The sequence below is a fragment of the Callospermophilus lateralis genome, chromosome 2 (genome assembly GCF_048772815.1).
Source record: "Callospermophilus lateralis isolate mCalLat2 chromosome 2, mCalLat2.hap1, whole genome shotgun sequence".
NCBI classification, from domain to species: Eukaryota; Metazoa; Chordata; class Mammalia; order Rodentia; family Sciuridae; genus Callospermophilus; species Callospermophilus lateralis.
Genome location: NC_135306.1, coordinates 77,955,660 through 77,981,262, shown reverse-complemented (window position 1 = coordinate 77,981,262; position 25,603 = coordinate 77,955,660). Strand labels below are relative to the sequence as shown.

At 37.6% G+C, this 25,603-nt stretch overlaps 1 protein-coding gene across 1 annotated transcript in view; it reads right to left on the bottom strand.

Annotated features, from left to right (window-relative positions):
- Window positions 1–25,603, bottom strand: part of LOC143386430 (uncharacterized) — a 146,891-nt gene that overhangs the window by 121,090 nt on the left and 198 nt on the right. The gene's annotated exons all lie outside the window — the stretch shown is intronic.

Below are 25,603 nucleotides of genomic sequence, written 5' to 3'. Positions count from 1 at the left end.
AATTCTTCTCTTATAATCCATAATTCCTAGTCAATGGCTCTAGTTCTCACTGTTTGAACTCTCTGTGAGGCACTTATCTCTTTCTGAAAATGATCCCATTTGTATATTGGTAGGTTAAAGGTCTGTCTTGCCTAGCCTGGATCACAAATCCCAGGAAAGCAGGAATCTTGCCTGTTTTACTTCCAGATAGGGCATCCCCCAAAGTGTCATGAATATAGGAGACACTCCATTATTATTTGTTCTGTAATTAAAGATTGAGATTACATATTGCATGAGCTTGTCCTGAAATAATAATATGGGATTTTTAAAAATAAAACAATAGAGAGGGGGGGAAACAGTAGTATAACAAGATTTTCTCTCGTACTTTATAATTTGTTATAGAGTTACATTAACATTGTTGTTGATGTGGGAAACTGATCATACCTAATAAGTCCCAAAAATGGTTTATTTCTCATCATTCAGCTTTTTAATTTAGATTTATTTTTTCTGGGCATCATGTCAACATTGAAGACCTAGAGATGAATGCTACATTATTTATATTTTTTAAAAAGTGAGGAGAAATTAGTAACAAGATAGAGGGTGCTATTTTGATGGAGGTTTGTACAGATTATCTTGAGGAGAAAAAAAAAAAAACTTGTCTAGATGAGCCGCGGAAATGGCACTAACCTATGATCTCAGTTTTAGAGAATAAGAGAAAATTTTGCAAGTAGAGAGGAAAGGGAAGTTCAGTCTAGGTGGAGGGCAACAAGATGGGCAATAAATTAAAATTGTGTGAGGTTTTGCTTTCATAATCAGGGGAAAGGTGTTTCCCAAACATGCTAGAGAGGAAGAGGGACAGTCGGAGAAATGCATTAGGAAGGACTTGGTGATCAAACCTCAAGATTTAGACAGTCCTGCAGCCACTAAGGTGTTATGGAGCGTTTTTAAAGGGAATGGTGACAAGATCAGACCTGTGTTTTAGAAAGGTTGACAGAGGCAATGTGAAAAATGCATGCCTAGGAGCCATGACAAAAACAAACAAACAAACAAATGAAAGAATCTCAAGTCTACTACATTCATAAAGGTAAGAGATGATTGAATCAGTCCAAACCAGTCCACCAGGACAAAAAAAAAAATCAATCCAGAGGTGGAAGCACCAAGATGCACCTACTAATTAGACATGTGCAGGGAGGAAGTGAGATACAGCATGGACAAATGACAGACCTGTCAGAATGCATGGCAGGAAAAGACTTAGAACATAGGAGAGAGACAGATTTGAAGGGAATTCTCTAAACTGCTAATACAGTTGAATGCATGACTCATTCCAGCAGCCCTAGCATTTTATTGGTTGTTAAAGACCTCTAAGCCTTAGCCAGTGGGTATTTAAAGGTTGAGATAAAAGCATCATGACAGGTTAGCAGGGGAGGTATTTTAAAACAGGGTGTCTGTCTGGGGATCCTCTCTCCAGTCACCCACAAAGACCGCTGCCTTCATTAGCCAACCATGGGCCAAGCCTGCTGCTGGCTGCCACTAACACCCCCGACATCCCCATTGTCATACATTATAAGTTGTTTCAATCCATCTAACGTAATGAGCCCACTTTGCAATTCCATTATGATTCACTCTCAAGTTTAAAAGCTATAGCCAAACCGCGATGAAGGAAAAGCATTAGGGAAGTGCTGTGACATCCTTTGGGGTTCCACATGCTTCCCTGGCAGCCAAGTCAAACTTCTGAGCATATAGGACTCTGGGAGGGTATTTGCCAATCTCTTTCTACAGAGTATTAGTAAAAATCTATAACTCCCGGTTGGATACCAAATGCAGCTGCCACATTCCTACTCGGTGCCAGCAAACTATTTCGCATAGACAGACAGCTTTCTGAGGCTGCTTTATTTCTTGTCAGCCTTTCAAACCTCACTCCAACAGGAATCTTTTGTATTTAAGCTACTGGCCACAAAACCAGAATGTGTCTTCTGGTCAAATGTGCCTTTTATATGTCATACCACGTTTCTTCTCTTCACTGATTTTTTTTTTTTCCCCAGCTGGAAAAAACACAGTTGGCTTTTCCTGATACCACTTTCATTATGGTCAGAAACATCCTAACAGAAGCATATCTGTTCACATTGAGTCTCCTTGTGCCCAGAGAAATGCCATTCGCAATTCAATAAATGTATTGGCCTTATCCCATTTGAATATAGGCTTCTTTAGTTTAAATTTTCCAGGAAGCCACTGACACAATGTTTGATTAGTTAAATGAAACAATAAGTCTCCTTTTCTTTTTTTTTTCTTTTTTTAATCATCAACACTTTATGTAGTCCAGTTCTCAACCTCTCCAGCCTAATGTTTGTACAATTTGAAAGAAGATCTAGAGCATTCCTCAGCCCAACACCACCATATTGAAATGAGAGTTACCGATTTCCAGATCAAAGCTCTGAATTGGCGTGAAGCCTAGCTAATTATTCTGCTGGCACTGAGCCCCTGGGGAGATCATATGGGCCTTCCTCACCTTCAATACAGCTCAAAAATGGGGAATTAAATACTGGATAAGGAACTGAGAGGCATAATTCACTGCAGACAGAGCTGAACAGAAGTATCTGTTGAGGACAAGGGACCTCTGGCACCATATCTGAGGCTCACAAATGACAAAGCTGATATGAGCACTACTGGAGGCAAATGGATTGGGAGTGACCTAAGGGATCTTTCCCATCATACTAAACTTCCCTAAAAGGAAATAGTGCAGACAAGGGAAACACATTTCCAGCCAGAATACTAGCAAATCAAAATATGCAAAACTTTTGTGTTTGAGTCATAGCACTGCCTTTAAAAATGATTTCAAGGGCACCTCTATAAAATCTTTGGCTATTTATTAAAGGAAAAAAAATCAAATATTCAATAAAACAAATATCTTTTCCCATTTTATAATAGGCAACATATTGTGTTAGGTGCTATGAGGTCTTGAAAAAATTAACAAATTTTGGTCCCTGCTCATCAGAGCTTCATCATCTGAGACAAAATCACATCAGGAATGCATGCAGAAGGCTGGGGATATAGTCCAGTTGGTAAAGTACTTGCCTAGTATGTATAAAGCCCTGGGTTCAATCCCCAGCACCACAAAAAAAAAAAAAAAAAGAGTAATATTTGCAAAGATTAAAATAAAATTTTTATTTTATTTAGAGGAGAAAGAAATGTTTTTTTGTTTGTTTGTTTTTGTTTTTGTTTTGTTTTTTAGAGTAAATGCTAGAAGGATCTAGGTATCACAGAAGAGGGATGATTTGATCTGAGCCCTGAGCCAACATGATAGGGAAAGGGAAGAAAGTTGGACCTAGAAGAAACCACTAAAGGAAAAAGAAATATTTGAAAAACTTCAGGGCATGCTAAATGATCTATGAAATGCATGATGTATGGTTGAATCCCTTGAAAGAATAGAAAATGGGAAATGGAAGACAGGATCAGCATCAAAGCCTGAGATTTGGAGGACTTGTTCTATGTCCAGTGAGGAGCCATTGAGTGACTCTGAGGAAATGGGAACTACAGTGGATCCTAGCTGTAGGATGATAATGGGAAGCAGTGTGTATACTGGAACAGAGGGATAAGACCCTGGAGATAAGGGATCTGGTCAGCAGGAGGTAAGGCAAATCCAGTGGCAGAAGAGATAAGAGGATGCTGGAGGATATGTGCAGTAGGCTAAATAATGGACCTTTAGAGATGCTCACATTCTAATTCCCAGAAATGTTGCTTTACATGGCAAAAAGGTCTTTGCAGATGTGCTGAAGCTAAGGATTTCAAGAAGGGTAAATTACCCTGGATTATCAGGGTGGCCAATCTAATCCCAAGAGTCATTTTATGAGGAAAGCAGAAGAATCAGAGTCAGACAGGGAAAAGGTAAAGATGGAAGCAAAGATCAGAGAGAGGAAGGGGACATGAACAAAGGAATGTAGATATCCTCTGGAATCTAAAAAAAAAAAAAATGATAAAGTCATGTATTATCCCCTAGATTCTCCAGAAGGAATGGAGCCCTACTGATTCTTTCCTTTTAAGCCAGTACCCATTTTGAACTTCTGATCTCCAGAATGGCAAGATAATAAATATGTGATTGATTGATTGATCAATTGATATGGTGCTTGGGATGGAACCTCTGGTTGCTCTACCACTGATCCACATCCCAAACCTTTTTAAAATGATTAATTAGTTAATTAATTCATTCATTTTTGTACAGGGTCTTTCTAAATTGCTAAGACATGCCTTAAGCTCATGATCCTGCTTCAACCTCTTGAGTTACTGCGATTGTAAGTGTACATTACAGCACTTGGTTTCTATTAATTTGTGTTGTTTTAAGCCACTAAGTTACTGGTAATTTGTTATAGCAGCCATAGGAACTAATGCAATGTAAAACATATTTTCCACATAGTATTGAATGTATTTATTAACTGATTGGATAGGAAGAATATAAAGAATGGGAAACTAACATTGGCTTAGGAAAATCATTAATAAATTAACCATTAACCAAAAAAAATTGGGCAGAGAAAAATATGGTGAAAGAGATGAATTCAAAGGGAAAAAAGAAAGAATAATACCTTGAAGAATAGAATATCAGTTCTTCAGAATGAGATTGACAGATGAGTCAAAGGGGGAAAGAGGGTCTAATGATATTCTGGGAAATTCACTTCATTCATATTATATAGCTTATTATTTATCTCCTCTGGATCTTAAAGACCTTATGCCAGGACCATTCACAGCTTGATTTGAGGTAGGTTCCTCTGCATTCCATGTGTTCCTTTTCTGGAAGAATTTTTCTGATCTTGATTAACCCCATTCATTACATATGTAACTTAGATTCTGATTGCTAGTGTCCTCTCCAAGCTCACCAAAAAGAACACACAACAACCAACAACCACTTGGTAGTTTTATTTAAGCCCATCTTCTCTTCAAACTCTCCACTGTCTTAGGGCACCTTTGTGTGGCCCAGATATCTTGGCACCTATTCCCTCCCACAGGGATATTCCCTCAGGAATTGATGTTTTTTCACACTTTTGCTAGATAAAGCAGTACCTCCATCTCTGAGCCCTGAGCATCAGGTGGTACTCAAGCCCTTGCTTCATTTCCAAGTAACTTCTCAAAAAAGTGTTCAAGTAAAGAACTTCTTTTCCTCTAATAAGGTCTGACATCATAACAGTTTTCTCTACAGAATTAAAGAATAATTTTTCTCTATAGTATTACACATTTATTCATGATGCACAATCTCAAATTTTTGTGAAACAAAATGAAGTGCAAACAAGTAAACATCCCCTAGCCTTGACAAGTTAGTGCCCAGACTACCAAGTATCTCTTAGAGTAAAAATCTTCCCAGTGATTGAAAAACATTTAACCCATTCCTTCCCATTCTGTCAGGAATGTGATTAAGTAAAACTTAGGAACAACACACCATCCTAAAATGAAAGATCTGATAATAGGTTATTTGTTCATGTCTTCTAAAAGCCTTTCTTCCAGATGGTACCCAACTGTTTAACTGTCTTAACAACTGTCTTCCTGGTGGTGGGCTCAGTTGGGAACACCTGCTTTGTCCAACTGGCACTATAGGCCCAGTGACAAGAGCCTGTGAGCTGTTCAGGGACCCACGAAACTACTGGAGATCTGAAGGGGGAAAAAAGTTATTGCCTCTGAAATACAAAAGGAAAACTGAAATTCAAATAAATAAATGTTTAATGTAATGTCAAAAATATTATATTTTTTAGATTTGACAATCATTATGTTTAGTATTTGTACAACTTCACTACAACCTGAAAACAGTCAGTATATATATTCCCATATAGCAAGAACTTTGGATGCACAATAATTTCAAAGAAATCACAGCCAATCATAAAGTGGATGAGTTATTTGATGTCAAATAATACTGAAAGTCAATTATAAAAATCTTTACAAGAAAATTTATATTACATTTTGGATGTAAGTAGATATTAATGTTTGATGCTATATGACATGGAAACTTCGAAAATAAGAAATCTAATGGTTTGGGAAGGCTAAAATGGCTCTGACTGAAAGTTATCTATGGAAGATCCTTTCTCCTCTCATCCTGTCCTTCCGTGGTCTTCTAAGACTTGATCCTCATCTGTTCACTCATTCAGACTTGACGTTGCCTTATTGGAAACTCTTTGGGAATTCTGCTTGCCAACTATCTGCCCCCAAGAACATATCACATATCTCTTCAAACATCCATTCAGCCTTGCCCTGGTCTTCTAAGAAATCTTGAATTTCTCTTTGAAAAACTACCTGAGATAGGTAACAGGATATACTCTGGACTCTTAAGAAGAACCTGGCAGAGGCATTATGGCTACTTTTAATTCTTCTCAATGCTTTAACCGTCTTCTGTGCCTAACAACACATTGCAGAAAGTGGGGCTGAGACCCAAACTCAGAATTTAGCATGTCCCTTTATCATCAAAACTAGCACAACTTCTTAAGGAGAAATTCATCTCCTGAGCTTTCCATTGGATGGCACAATGCTCTAAGTCCCATGGATAGGCTATGCTTAGTAAGACAGGGAAAGCCAAGAGTAGGCAGTACCTCTCTATCAGCTTCTCCTGGATCTAACACTGTCTGAGTTTGCTAGCAGCATGAAGTCCCATGTTTGGCAGCCTTGTGCATCCATATAATGTTTAATTTAATCTACATGATATGGAACAAGATACCACCACTTCTGCAATGAAAATGCTTCTCTGTTTAATCAAAGCTGTTCAATAGTTCTGAGATTCACTATATTAACAATAATTCATTCCCTACACACCTATGCAGACCCAAAATATTGTTTACAAAAGGTACAGAGGATCATCTCTCCTAGTCTTTGAGTTTAGTGTGTCAGCTGTAACCGAAAACCTTTGTGTAGATATTTTCTTTATGAAATTTGAGAACCAGGAGTTAGAAACCTCAGAACTATCCTAGGAAATCTTTTTACCATTCAGATACTTCAGTAGATGATTGGGAGGATGTGCTATGGACAGCAAACTTATACCTGCTTCAATGGGTCAATGAAGACCCTACATTGTTGGCATCAGATCTCAGAAGAGACTATCCATGTGGGTGATCTCATCTGTCTCTCACTCTATTATGCCCACATTACCCACTCAAATTAGAAACCAAAGAACTGGGATTTGGTTGTCTTCAAATTGAGTAAGATCAGCAACTCTGTCTTTCTGAAGTTTTATGGTTTCTCTAGACAAATTCCCTATTCTATTTGGTTTTCTAAATCTCTCCTCCTGGCCCAGCCTGAGTTAGGAAGCTGGAATCTTTAGTCAGGTAGCGCTTAGTACAAGTGATATGCAAACTAAATGTATTAGTACTTAGAAAAAAAGCCAGGCTTCAAGCAACATCATGACAACCCATCTCCCATATTTATGAAAATCCTAAGCCAGCTAAAGATTCCCACAGGAAATCGGGGGAAACTTTTGCCCTTTAAACAGAGTCGGGGAGGTCAGACTCAGAAAATTCACATACTTACTCTGTAACTTAACTGTGGAGACTAATCACAAAATTATACTAAATATATTGTAACTAACTATTGTCTTAAGAGTGGAGAGAAGGATTGGTGTTATAGTCTGAACATGAGGCATCCCCCACAGCTCCTGTTAATGCAGGAATATTCAGAGGTAAAATGATTTGGTTATGAGAGCCATAATCTAGTCAGTACCTACTTGTTTGAATGGCCTGAAGGGGTGGTAACTGTAGGCAGGTAGGATGTGGCTGGAGGAGGTAAGTCATGAGGGTTCCCGAGGAAGGGTGTATCTTCCCTGTGGTCCTTTCCTCTTCCCTCTCTCTGCTTCCATACCCCTCCCTGAGCTGAACAGCTTTCTTCCTGTGGGCCCTTCCCCCATGATGTTCTGCCAGATCTTGGGCCCACAGCAATGGAATCCATGGACTGAGACCTCTGAAACCATGAGCCCCAAATAAACTTTCTCTCCAAGTTTGTTTTTTTTTTTTTTTTTTTTTTTTTTTGTCAGGTACTTGGGTCACAGAGAGACTAAAAAGCTGACTTTAAAAAGCTGACTAGAACCCCCACTTTCAACTTACTTGGACTTTTTAATCTGAGGCCACATAAACATACAGTCTGGGTTTTTGAACAATCCCCTGTATCTCAAGGCCTGAAAAAGTAAATAAAGCATCAAATATACAGCTCTGAACAAGAGCATCCTGGCACCCAGAAATGTACTTTATTTGAAGTTTATTGGTATGCACTGCCACCTTCCTGAACCAGCCTTAGTTTTGTTGTTGGTTGGCTTTTGTTTGTTTGTTTGTCTCCTGCCTGCCAGACTCAAGCACTAGGTAATGGGACTGTGAAGTCCCAGTGGCCTGGAAACCCCCACGTGGATGTTTCACTTTCTAGTCACTCTTGCACCAGCTTCTGTAAAGTGACTGGCACGTCTTGTAGCCCATCTCATTTATCTCCCTCCCAGATACACTATATAGTTCTGAACATCAAAAAATGGCAGAACACTTTCTCTTCTAAATCAATCTTCATTTTCATAACCTTCTCTACATTCTTGAGGTTGTTAGAAAATGCCTTTTTCTATCAGAAGTTTACTATTAACAGTCAAGGTCTTGCCAGGCTCTTTGAACATGGACTCTTTGTTCCCTAATTCAGGAGGGGAGCACCTGCCCTCTGAGCTAAGGAGAGTGGCCTTCAGATTCACCCCTGGTCCAGTGGCACAGATCATTTACATTGTGAAGAGACTGGAATTAGCAGGGTTTATGTATCTCCATTGCTATGCAGAACTCCCAAGCTAGAGATACGAAGCTGACAGCAGCACAGAGGAAACAGTTGTTCTCTCAGTTTTCCTTTCCTTCCTTTCCTCTCTTTGACCTCTATCCCAAGTACTCAGGAAAAGTAAAAGGCAAAAGGAGTCCTCCATATTGGTCTTCTAGGGATGACCAAAGGTACCAGTATAGAAATGTCACATTGGTATGACACGTGACTCATTCTTTTATAGTCAGACAGTTCATAAATCAGCTATAAATAAATGCATGCAGTGAGGAAGTGTTATGCTACCAAGCATTTATCATGAATGAGACAATTACTAGCAGCTCCACAATGGCATTCAGAGTTCCCCATACACATGCTGCAAATGCTGCAGTGGTTTCTGGTTCCTGGTTGCTTCATCTTCTAGAGCCGTACATAGGGACGCTTGTCTCAAGCTTGGGTTTTATTTTCATGAACATTCTTTATCCTCTATGCCTTTATAATTCCATCGTTTCTTTAAATATTTGAAAGCTTATGAGCTTACCTTCTACAGGCAAAATCTATTCATCCCTGTAAGTCTTTTCAGAAGTAAGATTAGTATAAGTGAATGGGTAATATAAAATGTGCCACTAATTTTATGCAGTGTTATATTTAGAAATATAGGCGGACTCTCCAAATTGTACTAATTTGCATTAAAATGAGAAATGGGCCTTTGTTTAAAGAGTTTTTATGCTCTTTCCACCGAAAATCTTTGGTGCTTATTTAAATAGTTAAGTTGAAAAACCTTTAGAGATTCCTCCTAATATCACCAAAAGGTTTTAACAACATTTTAAATAAAAACACCCTAAAACCTTTCCCAAACTGTCAATGCAGTTCCCAAGGCTTAACCCCATATTGTACTCTTTTATTCATTTTTTAAATCCTGATATTGGAGGGTTAAAGAAGATGCATTTTTTAAATTGAATTACACAACAAACCTATCGATGTTTTTAAGTTCGGACTCTCATAAAAATGGGGCTCATGAGGCAACAAAAAATAATAAAACATTGTGACAGGTGTCACAGAGGAAATCTTAGCTTTATATCCGAAGTTTGGAAATAGCATCTTTCTAAAATCATAAGTGCAGAAATAACACGTTAGAAAGGAAAGGAACAAATAGTAGGGTTTATTTGCAATGTTTTACTGCCAGCAGTGAAGCAGAAACAAAATATCTACATTAGAAGTGTGCTGTTCTTAGCCAGTGGTGCCTCCAGCCCCAAGGCCTTCAGGCTTAGTGATTCCAGAAGACTCTGTAGATTTTCCCACTGGCTGGCTAAATCTGACGCTAGCAAGAGTATCCTTCAGCATGCACAGTTCTCATTTAAATGCATATCCTATTACAATGGAACAGCAAGTTTCTAGATCTTGACTAGGCTGGCATTTTGCTTCTAAGAAAAACAGAACAAAACAGTCCACAAAGGGGCCATTGATGTTAAACTGGCTCTAGCTAAAATCACAAGCAGCTTGTTAGGGGCCAAGCAGATGATCTGCCTTGGTTTCTTGAGCATGTGTCAGCACTGATCTATAAAAGACATGGGGCCAAAAGGGAGGGGAGGAGACAAATAGCAGCCCCTCTTATCTGTGATCCCCTATTTACAAGACGATCTCCTATGTCAACCCTGCTCTTGCCTTGAGAAAAATTAAACTACACTGCAGGATTTTGATTTTTAAATTAATCTTCAAATTTTCAACCTCATTGCATAACATATCAAATAACATTTTCTGTAGCTTTTTTTTTTTTTTGCTATTTGCCAAGCATTCAGGTTGAACTAGCATTTATTGAGCACTGTTATTTGCTAGCAGTTTCGCAAACATTATCTTGTGTCATCAGCCAATAAAACTATAAAATAGGTACTCATATTCCTGCTGTGTAGATGAAATATAAAATTTCAACAAGATTAAATGGCTCGCCCAAAGTTCACTGCTAGTAAACGATTGGATCAGGGTGGATCTCTTGTTCCAAAGGCCATGTTCCATGTCCTTTCATCCACTAACAACCCCTTGAGGTCAGTGTACCAGAACATATTGAGCTGCATCAGCAATACTTGAGTCCCACCAGTACTGCAGGTTGTAAACCATACAGAATTTTTTAAAGATTTTTTTCCCCTGAGCTTCTGTGGATTTCTTATGCTGTCACAGAAAACATGAAAAGGCCACAGATTAGAATACCAGCTGTGGCACTGGCCATTTATGGGACCTTGCACAAGTACTTATCGTTTATGCATTTCATTGCTGACACCTTCAAAAATGGGGATAATAATTTGACAAGGTGTCATTTCCTATTGCCTTCATCTCTGCTGTTTCATTCTCATGCCTGGTGTAGAGAGGGCTTGCAATATACATGTCCATGTTAGGCTGAGTAAGTTCCTAGAAACAATATTTGAACAGAATTTGAACACAAATTTCATATTTAATAGTATTAAAATTGTTACTAAAAATTTTAGATATGTGATGAATTACATAAATGTCAATTTTATCAATGATTGAATTATATCAATGTTGTAATATTGTTAGACAAGGAATTACTACTAGAGAAAACTAGATAAAGGACACAGAGAATCTCTTTGTATTATTTCTTACAACCGCACATGAGTTTATAATCCTCTCAAAATTTATTTCAAAATTTAGATATGAGGGGGCTAGAGTTGTGGCTCAGTGGTAGAGCACCTGCCTGGCATGTGTGAGGCCCTGGGTTCGATCCTCAGCACCTCATATAAATAAATAAATAAATAAAATTTAGATGTGATATTATAGCTCTTTTGATTATGCTAAAAATAACTTGTAGAGCTAAATACTATTCGAGTATAAAACAATTTTTAAAATACACATTTAGCAAAAATAAACATTTTAAATACTGTTTTCACATGGTACACTAATATAAGGTCAGGTTTTTAAAAGAGAAATTAAAGAAAATGATCAGTATAAATATCTACCAAACTACTAAAAGCTGTATCATAATCCTAAAAATAATTCATGCCTTTGATCTCAATATTCCCATTTTTTGTAAACCAATTATAATCAAACATTACACACGCGCGCACACACACACACACACACATTCCTGAAAAATTTATATAGCACAAATAGGATCAATCCACAGTCATTTACAAGTGCAACAAAATGAAAAGATAAACAAGTGATACATTAAAACTATACAAAATCTTATTGATAGTAAATTAGAACTTTTGAGTAGAAAAGTGAGTATATGCAAATAAATTCCAAGAAATTAAGGAAAAAAAATTGAAGAAAAATGAATAAGACTTGTTGATTCAGTCAAAAAGTAGTGCACTCAGCTAATTCCTGGGCCCATGTGGACATAGATTCTTTAAATAACAAAGTGCTCAAACTGTTTTTCAGGAAAAGCCTCCAGAACCCACTCAAGGACGGTTTGGAACTAGCTTTTCAAGAATGCACCAAGAAGTCACCTGACCATAACATCAAAAATTCAAAATCCCTCCTAGAATGTAATAATGTGCCCTCCACAAGAAGAAACATGCAACTTGTGAAGAGGCATGATTAGCATTTCTGCTTGTGCAAAAGAACTCCAGAACTCTCCCTTCCTGCCATCCAATCTACAGTTTCTCTACTCTGCCTTCCCAGAAATGCCCTCACTGCCAGTCGATCAGGGAGGCCAGTGGAAGCCTTTTTGCAGCTCCTGGCCTTCATGTCAGTCAATTTCACAGTAAGTTTCTTCCTTTTTACGAAAATCGGTGTCATGATATTGGCTTCTGTACTTGTTGGGCAGGGAACCCTTGTGCAGTATCAGCAGTGGCAATTAGCACTTAGGCCCCCTCCAGGTGAGAGAGAGAAAAATAGAACAACTGAACCATCAGGCCAGGCTTTTCTTACAGGAAAGCTCATTGACATAAAATTATCCTCATATAACCCTCACCACAGCCCCATTCCATAGATACTACTACTCTTGCACCCATCTCACAGATGAGACATCAAGAGGTCAAGAAGCTCATCCAAGGTTAACCAGTAGGAAGTGACTTCACTGAGATTCACACCCAGGCAGTCTAATTTCAGAGCCTGCACTGACAGTGGAGCCAAGGAAACTAGGTAAAGACAGTTCACTTGTCTTGTAGATTCTCCTCTTAAGTATTTGAAAAGCTTAAAGCCTCTCCTACAACTCACATAAGGATGGTGCATTGTGATTTAAACTAGAATCTATCAGATGAAGGTGAAATTTCCAATAGGAAGAGGAAGCACACATACAATTAAGGACCCCGTTGTCTCCCAAATCAATAAGAATTGATTGAAAAATAAGCAATTGCCCTTTATCTGTTACAGTCAACTGCAGTCCCCCTTCTACTAAATGAGAAATGTAGATTGAGCTCAATGGTTTCTCAGAAAATAGACACATCTCCAATGTGGACTGTAATGATGAAAACTCAGGAAACCTGCTTTATTTGAACGTTGATAGTCTCTGCAGAGAAAAGTCAAATAAGATCTTTCCAGAAGGGAGGGAAGGACAAATTCCTGATTCCTTACAGTCACTGGCTGGTTCCTTCTGCCTGGATCCTAAAGGAGAAGGGGAAGAAGGTTAAGTTGAGAACAAAGACCTCTACCTCTCCCAGGGAGCCTTGCACAGGTCCTTGCCCTGTAGGTACAGCATAAACACTTGCTTTCCTTGGATTTCTTCTTTCAGGGTCGTCCTTTCCTCCATCTCTTTGGGAATCACCCTTTACTCACATTGAAACCCAAAGGTTCCCAAGTCTCCTTACTGCTGCTCACAGGAAATTTCCTGACAAAGTGAATAGTCCTAAACTATAACTGACTCATGAATATTTATCATTCCCTCATTCAAATTGGACTTTCCAGTCATTCAGTTGGTCAGTCAACATGCATTTATTGAATATATTCTGCCAGCTACAATATGATGCTATTATACAAATAAGAATGTTATGACCCACAGGGAAGAAAATGCAGCCAAAGTCTTCAAAACTCTGGAATGTGAAAACCATCAAAAATAAGCAACTGTTCATTCTTTCTCCCTCTTCAGGATAGTTTGAATGGCTCCCTGCCTGTTTTGCTCAGTTTGCATTATTCTTTATGTAGACTCATCTTCTCTGCTTTTCCATGTCTATGTGTGTCCCCAAAACTATTTCAGGTTCTCAGTGGAAAATAATATGCTTTCCCAAGAGGGTCAAGTGTCTATTTCACCCAATAAACAGGGTGGGGAGAGTAGAATCATTTGGTAAGAAACAGGGCCAAGGGCCTCGTGTGAATGGGATTGGTGGTGGGCCAAGCTATGAAAGATGACTCACACTTGTAATAAACCTCCACAGAACAAAAACCTTGGGGGGGGGAGGGTCCATAAAAAACTTGCACAAGAATGTTCATAGCAACTTTACTCATAATAAGCAAAACCTGGAATTATGCCAGTTTTTATCAATTTGATGAAAATATTCTGTTGTATCTGTGCAAAGGAACATTATTCAGCAATTAAAAGAATGAATGAATGATAAATATAACAACATGGGTGAGTCTTGAAAATGTGCTGGATGAGAGGGATCCTACAGAATATTATCTAATTTGTGATTTTAATTATATCAAGTTTTAAAAGAGGGAAATCTGGTTTACACTGAGGTGGGGACAGTAGGTACTAAGAAAGAAGGATAAGGGATCTGTAGAGTGATGATAATGTTCTATAGCATAAGAAGGACTTGAATTATACAGGTTTATGCATTTGTCTAAACCCATTCAATGGCATACTTAATATCTGAACATGTCATAGTACTTTTAACCCAAAAATAAACTATAAATAAATATTAAACTCTAAATAATAATATGCAAGCTGATGTGCTTTGGAGTGTGGTATATTTATGTCTATATTATACTTTGCCATACTAAAAAATGATTAAATGGATCAACAGGTAGATGAAGAAAGAAAATAGATAATACAAATTATAGAGTTCATGTGGTTTGTGAGTGTCTAGTATACAATTCTTTCAAGTTGTTGGGTTTGAAGATCTTGAGGACTGAGTGTAATGGTGCATCTAACATGTTCATCTTAATGCCTAACCAATAGTAATGGGAAAAGTAGTAATAGTCATACTAAAATCTAAAAACAATAAAAGAGAGCATTTAATGAGTGTTTACCATGTAGCAGACCCAGAAATGAATCATTGTATATAGTTCCAATGACAACTCTATGGAGTGAGACACACAGGTGCTGCTCAACTTATGATGGGGTTATATCCCAATGAACCCATCATAAGTAGAAAATACTATAATTAAAATGCGTTTGATGCACCCATCTTGCCAAACATCATAGCTCAGCAACACAATGCACTGGAGAGCATCTATTGCCCCCTTCATGACTTCCTGGCTGACTTGGAACTGCCGCTTTCTGTCATTGCTTGGCATAGAGGAGAACATCATAGAGCGGGCCACACTTAAGGACATGAAAAGAGGCAAAGGTCAAAATTGTGTCTATTCAAAACAAAAGTACTGCAACACGAGGGAGATATAATTTCATACTTAATAAACATCTGAAATTTTTTTACTATAGGAATCAGAAGAAAATGTTACTTTTCCATCACTGTAAAATATAGCGGGGCCTAGAAGAGATTTGAATTGCAAATGCTGAAAATCAAAGCAGTTGATCTCTCTGCTTTTCCCTGTGTGCAAGAGCATGAACTTCTTTCTGCTTCTCTCTTTATGTCTATTTCATTCATTCTCTTTTCTGCTCTATGAAACTTAAGCTTAATTAAAAATTAAACTAAATGAAAAGGAAACAATGGGCTAAGAGAATGGCATTAAAGATAATCAAATAACCAAGGTAGAAATCAAACATAAAAAAGCACCCTCAAATTTATGAAGTAGGGGGAAAAAAGAAAATCTTTGAAGGAACTTGACACGTAATGAAATAAGACAATGAAGATCAAACCTATTAATTATATATGTTCCCAAAAGGGAAAGTGTGAATGATTGGAATAGAAGCAGAAATCAGAGATGAAGAATGCATTCCATCACTAGTTTAAAAAATGATTGAGTATACTTATCAAAAGTGTCAAGATCACACTGTCACACTGTTGCAAATTGGAGGATACTAGGAGGCATAAGAACTAAATGCACTGGATTCTGGAAGAGAAAAAAAGCACTATTGGAATAATTGGTGAAATCCAAATAAAGTCAGTAATGATTCTGTACTAATGTTAATTTCTAAATTTTCATAAATGTGTCATGGTTATATTAGATGCTAACATTACGTAAAGCTGGACAAAGATGATAGAGAAACTCTCTGAATTATCTTTTCACCCCCTTCTTAAATTTATAATCACTTAAATTTTTTTAAAAATTAAATAATTTAATGGATAATGGGGGACAATATTGGTCAAACTATTGCTTTTGTTTGTTTGCTTCTTGGTATTGGAGATTGAACTCAGGGATGCTTTACCACAGAGCTATATCCCCCAATCATTTCTTATTTTTTAATTTCAGACAGGGCCTTGCTAAGTTGCTGATGCTGGCCATGAATTTGCAATCTTCTTGCCTCAGCCTCCCAAGTTACTGGGATTACAGGTGTGTGCCATCAAACCCAGCTGGTCAAATTATATTGTCCTAAGGGGTTCATATTGAATGTGCAACAATGAATCTCACTATTATTTGTAATCATAATGAACCAATAAAAATATGAAAAAAGATAAACCATGGCATTAATGTCTAAATGTCTTCATTTACAAAATTGAGATAATCCTCTTGTTTCACAGGTTGAATGTAATAATAGTTGTTGAAGGTAAATTATAGTGCCTGGAATGTAGTATGTGCTCAATAAATAATGGTAGTTATCAAAAGAAACTGAACAGTCAAATCAAAGGAATTTATTTGTTATTGGAAAATTACTAAAAGAACCCCACATTTTCATACATTCAAGTAAAATTTTGACTTACTTAATGAAAAAGACAAGAATAAAGTCCAATAAACATCTGGAAAAAATAAGGCAGCTAGCTCTAAAGACCAACTGACAAAACATTAAAACACAACTGCTAAAAAAGCTAATAGTAATCCCAGAAAAAGTGATATGAAAACCATTCTTGTGGGACTGGGGTTATAGCTCAGTGGTAGAGTTCTTGCCTCGCACATGTGAGGCACTGAGTTCGATTCTCAGTACCACATAAAAATAAATACAATAAATAAAATAAAGATATAAAAAAACAATTCTTGTGAGAAATTTTAAATACTTCTTTTTTTAAAAAGTCTTTTAAGTCTAAAGTAGATGTTTAAAAAGTAAATGAAAACATAACGTGTAATATAGCTTTTGTTTTTTTTTTGGTTGTTGTTACTAGAAATTGAATCTAGGGGTGATTTACCACTGTGCTACATCCCCTGATCTTTTTATTATTTTATTATTATTATTTTTGAGACAGGGTCTTGCTAAGTTGCTTAGGCCTGGCTAAGTTGTTGAGGCTGGCCTTGAATTTTTGTTCCTCCTCTATCTCCCCAGTTACTGGGATTAATGATATGTACCACTATACCTGGTAAATAACAGTTTTAAAATCACTTGGATACTCTAGGTTTTTGCAAGATCTTATAATCTTTCACATTAAAAAAATTAACTGATATTATATACAGATAACATACACTATGTATATACACATGCATTTATGTGTATACCTATACATACATGTATTTAAATGCACACAAATAAGAGCGTGGATTTATAAAAGACTCCCTTTTCTGAATTGTACATGAGATATTTAATGATAAAATTAAAATGTCAAGTTATAAAATAAAAGAAACTTATGTGTTACAGAATCAAAAGTATAATTACAGACTTAAAAATAGTGAAATGGGATAATTACATATAAACTTGTATATCCAATTCTATCAAAAATTCTATCAAAGTTATAATCAGAAATAAATGTATGATCCATAGATTTTTAATTGGATAAATGAATTTAAAAAGCATAGTACTGATTTAAGAAATTATTAAATAATTTTTTAAATTTTATAAAGATCAAGTTTAAAAAATAATATTTGAAGAGAGTAAATTAATAATTCCATAAAAAGTTAAATAAATTCAAGCATTTATTTTTGAGGAAAATGAAACATAAATATGCAAAACATAAATATATAAAATATATATGTTTGTATGATATATATTAAAATAGAAGTTAAGAAAATAGAAGATTCTGTATGAGTGTAAAAGTAGGAACATCTTGATAGAATACTTGGATTAATGGGATGCTATATTATCTAAAAAAAATAAAATTAAAAAGGAAAAAATATTAAGACTAATTACCACAGGGAACTCATTTGAAATTTTACCCGAAAACTACCTTTAAAAGTAGTTTACCTACAAAGTATATAGGCTTTCAAAAATAGATCACTCTTATGGTATGGGAACTACTTAAATTTTTATAAGCTAACAAACCCTAAGGCCTAAACTAGACAGAAAGAGTACAAAAACAAATCTCACTTATTAATATGAATACTTCAAACTGAATTCATTAGTACAAAAGAATTAGCCACCATGACTAAGGAGGGATTATCCAAAGAATTCAGGCATAGGATTGGGAAATCTTTTAATATAATTATTCAAAAAATAGACCTAATAATAAAAAAGATAAATAACTTAATATAATCATTCAGATGTTTCTAAAGTATTCAATAGCATTTATTAGTCATTATTTAAATGTTTTAAATATCTTAGAAAATTAAAAATAAAGTGTTTTCAACACGAAAGGCTTAGACAGACAATTCAATAATTCAAGGTGCAGACAAAAAGAGGGGTATGACTACTGGAAAGAATTTTTTTCATTATTATCAACAAAGGAAAATATATGTATTTATACAGAAAATGCACTAAAATATACTGAACAGTTCTGAGGATTAATTAAGTACAATAAAGTGACCAGATAAAAGATAAGTATACATTCCTATTTGTTTTTCAGGCAAACTATCAACAAGAACATAGCAACAAAACTAGAAAAACTTTAATTAGAATCTTGAGATTTCAACATGAAGAAAATATAAAATTGCCTTGATAAATGTAAAACCAATTTGTGTGAGAAGATTAGTTATTTCAAATACTTTAATTCATACTTCTATTAATTGGGCTCTTTTCACCCTGGTCTAATCCTACCATGATAACATATCAGACATACATAGGAGAGACCTCTGGGAGTATCCTAGCTAAGGGAGGTGCTTGGGGTCATGGGAAAGTGATTGCTCTTGGAGATTTAAAGTGTGGAGTTAGCCACCACACCATATTTCTCAAAGTGAAGATCACAGCAACTTACTAGGGACTATACAGGAAAATGTGGTATAGCTTTTCCAAAGATGTGTTTCACATACTGTTTGACAATATTAATGTGGAGGGCTATAGAGAGCTGTCTTTGATTAGGAAAATACCATACTTTGATTTTGACAGTAGGGTCCTGAGGAAGCAACATTAAATATATTGGGGAAAAGGAAATCAAACTTTTCTGAGATTCAGTATGCTCCTACTGACTCAAAAATAAGTCACAGAAAGTTTAAGAAGAGTGGCATGATATAGCAGGAGTTTGAATCTAGGCAGCAAAAAATGTCCAGTGAGGAATTCAATTTGACATATTTGGATACGGAAGCATTTTAAGACACAAATGTCTAATACTCCCTTTTAAATGCTTGGTTACATAATGCTGTATTGTTAATATCTGTTTCCCCGGTCCTCACACCTAGCCTTCAAAAAACTTCTATCTCACCATCTGCCAGGAGCCAGTGATGAAATGTGCATGAACCAAACAAATCAACATGGAAGCCCTTGGGTGGAAAGTCTGGTATCTGGGAACTCCCTGCGTCACTCCTGCTGGTTTGAGACTGCCCACTACATGTGACTTTCTACTCAGCTGCGTCAGGTTCAGTACTGCACTGGAGATGGGATGACCACTGGCGCCACATAGACACACAGCCTCTCAGAGATGGGTGTGGCTTGCCAAGAAGCCAGTCAGCCTGTTAACTGCAAGACACCATGAAGCAAGACTCCTCCCTATGCCTTATCCCTGCCTTTGATGAACTCCCCCTCAAATAAAGAACCAGAGCCATTTTCTGTTGTTGGGTTCTAGCTCCTAAGTGGACTGAAGGACCTATCAGGAGCTCCCCTTTTTGAATTTAATTTTTGGCTCTGGCTCTTCTTTCTTTACTAATTATTTCAGACTTTCTTTTTCTCAGGTGGCTCATCACCTTCTGAGCAGGAAACTTCCTTGGTGGGGTGCTGGCCACCCCATGATAATCATCATCTAAAATTTCAATAAAAATGTACTACAAAGAAATGTTTTGAGTAAGCAGTATTGATGAAAATTAAGAAACATCTTTGTTCCACAGTGTGGAAAAGTGAGGACCCCTGAGAAAAGAGAAACCACTGAGAGAGAGAGAGAGAGAGAGAGAGAGAGAGAGAGAGAGAGAGAGGGAGAAAAGAAATTTGAATAGATGAAAATAAGCTATCCAGAATTATATAATTCTTGAGGAGCCCTTAGCCTTCTCTGGTCCAGGGAAGCTATTACAATTTCATATGAACCTCAATAGGCAACAGCACAAAAATTGATAATTGCATTACATTCTTTTAAAGTGAGAGAACTGAGGTTGTAGAATTATGAAAAAATAAAATATATTCAAAATAAGTTGGATTTTTCACATATTTATTTGGTTTTATCCTCATTTCCATAGACTCAAGTTCACTTCCCTTTACTATTAAGCTTGGTAGGAATTTCTGTCACATCCTGAAATAGATCAGTAGAGCTATGTATACAAAATCATGCAATGATGGCTGGATGTCCAAAGCAATTCTTGCTTACAGCCTGTCTGAATGTCTTAATATATTCTCAAAGCCATCTGGTCAATTTGGAGTGCAGAAAAACAAGTAAGGTAAGAAGATTTCCACAGTGCATGACCAGCTCGACTGAGATTGCTCAAAGAACAATCTCAGCCTGGGGAAAGGCTGAGAGTACTTATGTTCCTTAAGGAAAGTCACCTTTGAAGGAAGGTGATTGCATCACCCTAGCCTATGACCAACACTCAGATTAGATGAAGGGCTCTTGCTCTGGCACTACACTCCCTGTGAACTTTGTGATGTAATTCTGATTTTCATGGCGGCTTGCCTCCTGTAAGTGAAACTAATAGTCCTCTCTACTGTCATACGTCTCAATGTATACGAATAAACTTAAATTCAGTTAGTCTCCTGTGATTTCACACCATTCCCAAAAGACTGATCTCCACTCAATGCAACAACAAATTTAAGCTTTGGGGCTGGAATAGGAAGAGCTACCACAATATTAGTTGTGATTAAAAACCTCTCTGTTTCCTTACTTGTGAATGATATATCCCATTGCCATATGCATTCTTTCACATAAAGAGACTCCTCTAACATCAGCCTGAATTTAAAGGCTGAAAGGGAAAACGTGACCACTAGAGGAAAGATTGAGGTATATTCGAAACAATTTCCTTTCTTCTTTCCATCACAGCCTCAGAAACTTACCTTGGCTGTGCACTTCTCTTAGTATATCTCACCAGTTTCCTACCCTGACTGGATTCCACCCTTGATGTAGAGCAATAGTTTTCAAACTGCGGTCCCAGATTTTAGCATCAGCATGGCTTTGGATTTGTTAGAAATGAGATAATTCTTGGGCTCCACTTCAGACCTAATGAATCCGGAGCTCTGGAGACAAGGCCCAGCAACCTGTGCTTTCACAAACCCCTTGATGAACTGAATGCAAGCTAGAGCACAGGAAGTTGTGATGGCCTTCAGATGTTTTTCATGAGCTTCACTAATCACAAGGTGGCATGAGCACTACTCCCTCCACCATATTAGAGTGAACTTGCCCTCCCTAAGGTACTTTGCAAGCACAGGGTCATTAACTTAAACTTATTTGTCTCTTTATGTCATTTGTCACCATTAACAAACCAAATTGTAGGCTCCAATGGGAGACAAAAAAAGTCAATTGCTACTCTCTGGTCTTAAACTGAGTAAGCACTGTAATAGACAATAATACAGACACCCAAAGGGTCCCTGCAGCTCAAAGCATATCAAAAATCTACCTAGAAGATGAAATGGGGATTTCTCATCTTGAGAGAAGTGTATTTAAAAGGCCACTGAACAAAAACTCCAGAGAACTGCATCAATTTTACCTTCTCTCTTTCAGTTTTATCACCCTCATTTCCCTAGCACCATAAGTCGAACAGAAAATTATTGTGAAAATAACAATAATTTCCAAAACACATCAAGCATAGGCTCTTGATTCCTAAATATCTTTAACTTATGACTTGTCAAATGTACTTTAAATAAGTGGTTTAATGCCTGAACTGTTATGAGGTATTGAACAGTAGAATGAACAAATTTCACAAAAGAAAGTACAGATTTAGCTTTATTCTTTGCATCTTACTAAAACTATGTCACAGGGAGCAAAAATCAACTTCCATAGGTCCTAGCTACTTCATATGTCTCATATATATGCAGAGAATTCTTTCAGTTGCAAATAGGAAAGCTGAGTCAAACTGTCAGACTGGCACGAAGATCAAAAAAAAAAAAAAAAGATATAGGTGTGTATGTAGTTAATTGAGGAGTTACCTACCTACAAATCTGGGAGAAAACTGAATTCAGTGCTTCAACAATTCTTTAGGAGGTGGCCCTTCTCTGCACTGAATCTGCTTCCTTCTGCTATGTCTCCATCCTCCTGTAGGCTGCTTCACAAGGAGCATTTCTTGACCTCCATCTTCCCTATTTTGACTGCACCAAAAAGAAAGACTGCTTTCCCAAGAGTGTTGATGAAAGTTCCAGGGTAGAATCTCATTGGCTCTAAACATGCCACATGACTACCACTCAATCATAGTGGCCAGCAGGAGAAAAGCTCTTTGACCAGGCTTGGGATCAATGCTCACCCTTGGGGACAGGGACTGGGTCAGCTCCACTTGTTCTGAGCAGGGACAGGACAAGAGTAAGACAAGGAAGGCTCCTAAGGGACAATCCTTAAGCAGACACTCCCTGCACTTACACAACTCTGGAAGTGAGCACCTCCTTAAATTTTGCACTCCTGTCACCTCACTTGTTCACTCCAGCCCCAGCAGCCCTGCTATAGAGTTAAGTGTGAACGGTTTTCCTAAAAGAAAATCAAGGCGCTACTTACCAACAGAAAAGGAATGGATGATGGAGTGACCAAAAATGTAGCAGATGACTGCTATGAGATTACTTACAAAAGCCCTGGTACACCCCCCACACACACACAAAAAAAAAAAGTGAAAGAAGACCCTTGGTCAAAAAATGGGGTAATAAACAATCTAACTCCAACATAAAGCAGATATGTAATTACATGTTATAATTAGCATGATCATTATAAAGTAATAATGAAGCTGGGTTCAAAGGCACAAACAGAGACTGTCCAGGGATAACTGGGACACATTGCCGTGTTAATCACCTTTCTCTTACTGTAACAAATACCTGAGATAAATTGAGTTACAGAGACAGAAGGTTTATTTTGGTTCCCAGTGTGGAGGTTTCAGCCCATGATCAGCTAGGCCTATGGTGAGGGTGAGTGACAAAGGAAGCTGTTCACCTCATGGATGCTAGAATGTAAAAGAGACAGAGAGGGGAAGGGGCCAAGGTCACAATATCCCCTTCAAGGGCACACCCTCAGTGACCTAACTTTCCCCCACTTGGTCCCTCCACTTAAAGGTTCCACCCCCTCCCAACAGTGTCTCACTCAGTGTGTGATCAAGCTTTTAACACCTGGGTCTCTGGGGACCATTCACATCACTCCTGTCAGAGAGTTACATAAAATGTTATGAGAGCACAGAGCGAGGGGGTTAAAAGTAGGCTCTAAAACTTAGGAAAGGTCATTTTATTCAAAGAACATTTTAACCAACCATTTTCCTTGTCAAAGCAATGCTCCACCAATGAATAGTGTCTGCGAAGATGGGGAAAATATTTGATACCAAAAAAAGCACTCGGGTGGAAAAAGATAAAAGAATATGGTGTGTGTTAACATGAGTTAATGAAGTCGGCAGAAATACGAGGAGGATGGAGGATAAGATGGACATAAAAGCAGGTTAGGGTCAGATTGGGGGAGTAATAAATGTGGCAGGATTTTTCACCTTATTATAGAAACAACAAGGAGCCCTAAAGAGTGACTGCTACTCTTACCACGGTGGGACTAGAGTCTTAAGCAAACCATCCTAGGAGAAGCCTCCATTCCACCAGACAATGCAATAAAACAGAAGAGATAAAATGTCAATTTACTGCCCTGACATTCAGTAGGGTCTAAAAACTTACTATGAGTGGCTGAAATATTGGGGAGAAAAAATACCACTGAATTTCAGTAATTTTATGCTTGACATTCTATTTCAACCACAGACTCCACCCTTCCCAGTTGCCTTACATGGAATAATTGCACACATTTATCCGAAAACTTTGAAGCCATTTGTGCTTGAGAGAATTCTCAAAACAGATAATTATTGCTTTATCATCAGGTTATTTTTAAGCTTTTCTGTGGATAAAACACTGTTTTCTTTTATCTGCTACAGGTAAAAAAAAAATCCAGAATGCTTTCTTCATGAGAAAGTTTGTATAATATTAGAAGATAGCAATAAAGAAATATACATTTGTGAAATTTATCTCACTGCTGAATTTACTATTCTCTCTGATACACAGGAAAACACTGGGAGGGAAAAAATGGAAGAAAAAGAGGTAGGAAGAAAAAATGGGAAGAGATCAGAAGAGATGGAAAATGAAAGAATGGAGAAATAAATATAAAAGCAAATTCAATACCTTAAAAATCTAAATTGGCTAGATTGTATTTGCAAATTAAAAAAAAAAAGGTATCTCTCACACAGATGAAGTTTGGATGGTCCCAAATACAGAATATTTGTACCACCATATCCCCATACAACTTGTAAAAATAGGAAAAGGCTGAGCATAAGTTGAGACAGGTGGGAGTGGAAAGCAATCCTGTCCCCCAGATTGAGGGATAGAGGGAGAGCAAGTTGTTTATCTAGGATTTCCAATCTAAGAAAAATAAAAACGGGTCAGCTCCACAGAGTAGTGGATGGATACAGAGAGTAACTGGTCAAGGAAACAAACATACGTCATCAAAAAGACATCGTGAGCTTGGGGAACCTGCATCTGTACATCAAGGAAACTATGAGGGCAGCAGCGCGTGCCCACAGCGAGGGTATTAGGAGCTGCAGAAGCATCCCTGGTGCGCTGAGAGGACTGCAGAGAGGACTGCAGAGAGGACTACAGAGATTCCTCCTGGCCGCAGGCACTGCCCCCCTGCTGGTGCTCCCAGGAGCCCACAGCTGGTTGACAGGATGCTCCCAGGCCTTTGGGGTCAGGAAGGGGTGGATTCCTCTGGTTCGGGCACGCTCTGACGCTTCAGTTGAAATGGCCATAAAGAAAGCCTTCTACTGCCCTGAAATAGCTATTGAGTTCTCAACTCTGCTCAGCATTTATTTTTCTTTCCCCAGCCATCTGACAATTGTTTGGTTTGGGATACTGGCTGCCAGCCATTTTCCTTGTCAGAGCACTGCTCCGAGAAAGCGCCACACTACAAATCTTCTTGGGTGGGCCCCAGGACTGTTGCCTACACAGGCTGAGTTGCCTCCACAAAGGCCGTTCTTAAGTTGTATGAGGACAGTCAATGGGGACTGAGGGGAAGGAGCCAGGCTTAGAAAAGAATCTTACAGCTGGGTCACTAAACGCAAGGAGCAAAGAAACTTTAGCAACTTAATCCCTGTAGGAGTGGATGAAGTGATTTGCCCAAGGTGACACAATTGCAAAAGTCTGATATTAAAAGTCAGGACTGGTGTCAAACTGTAAGGGGCCAGTATGTTTTGGGAAAGGACATGATTGTGGGGCATCAGGGTGGGCCACCTAACAGCT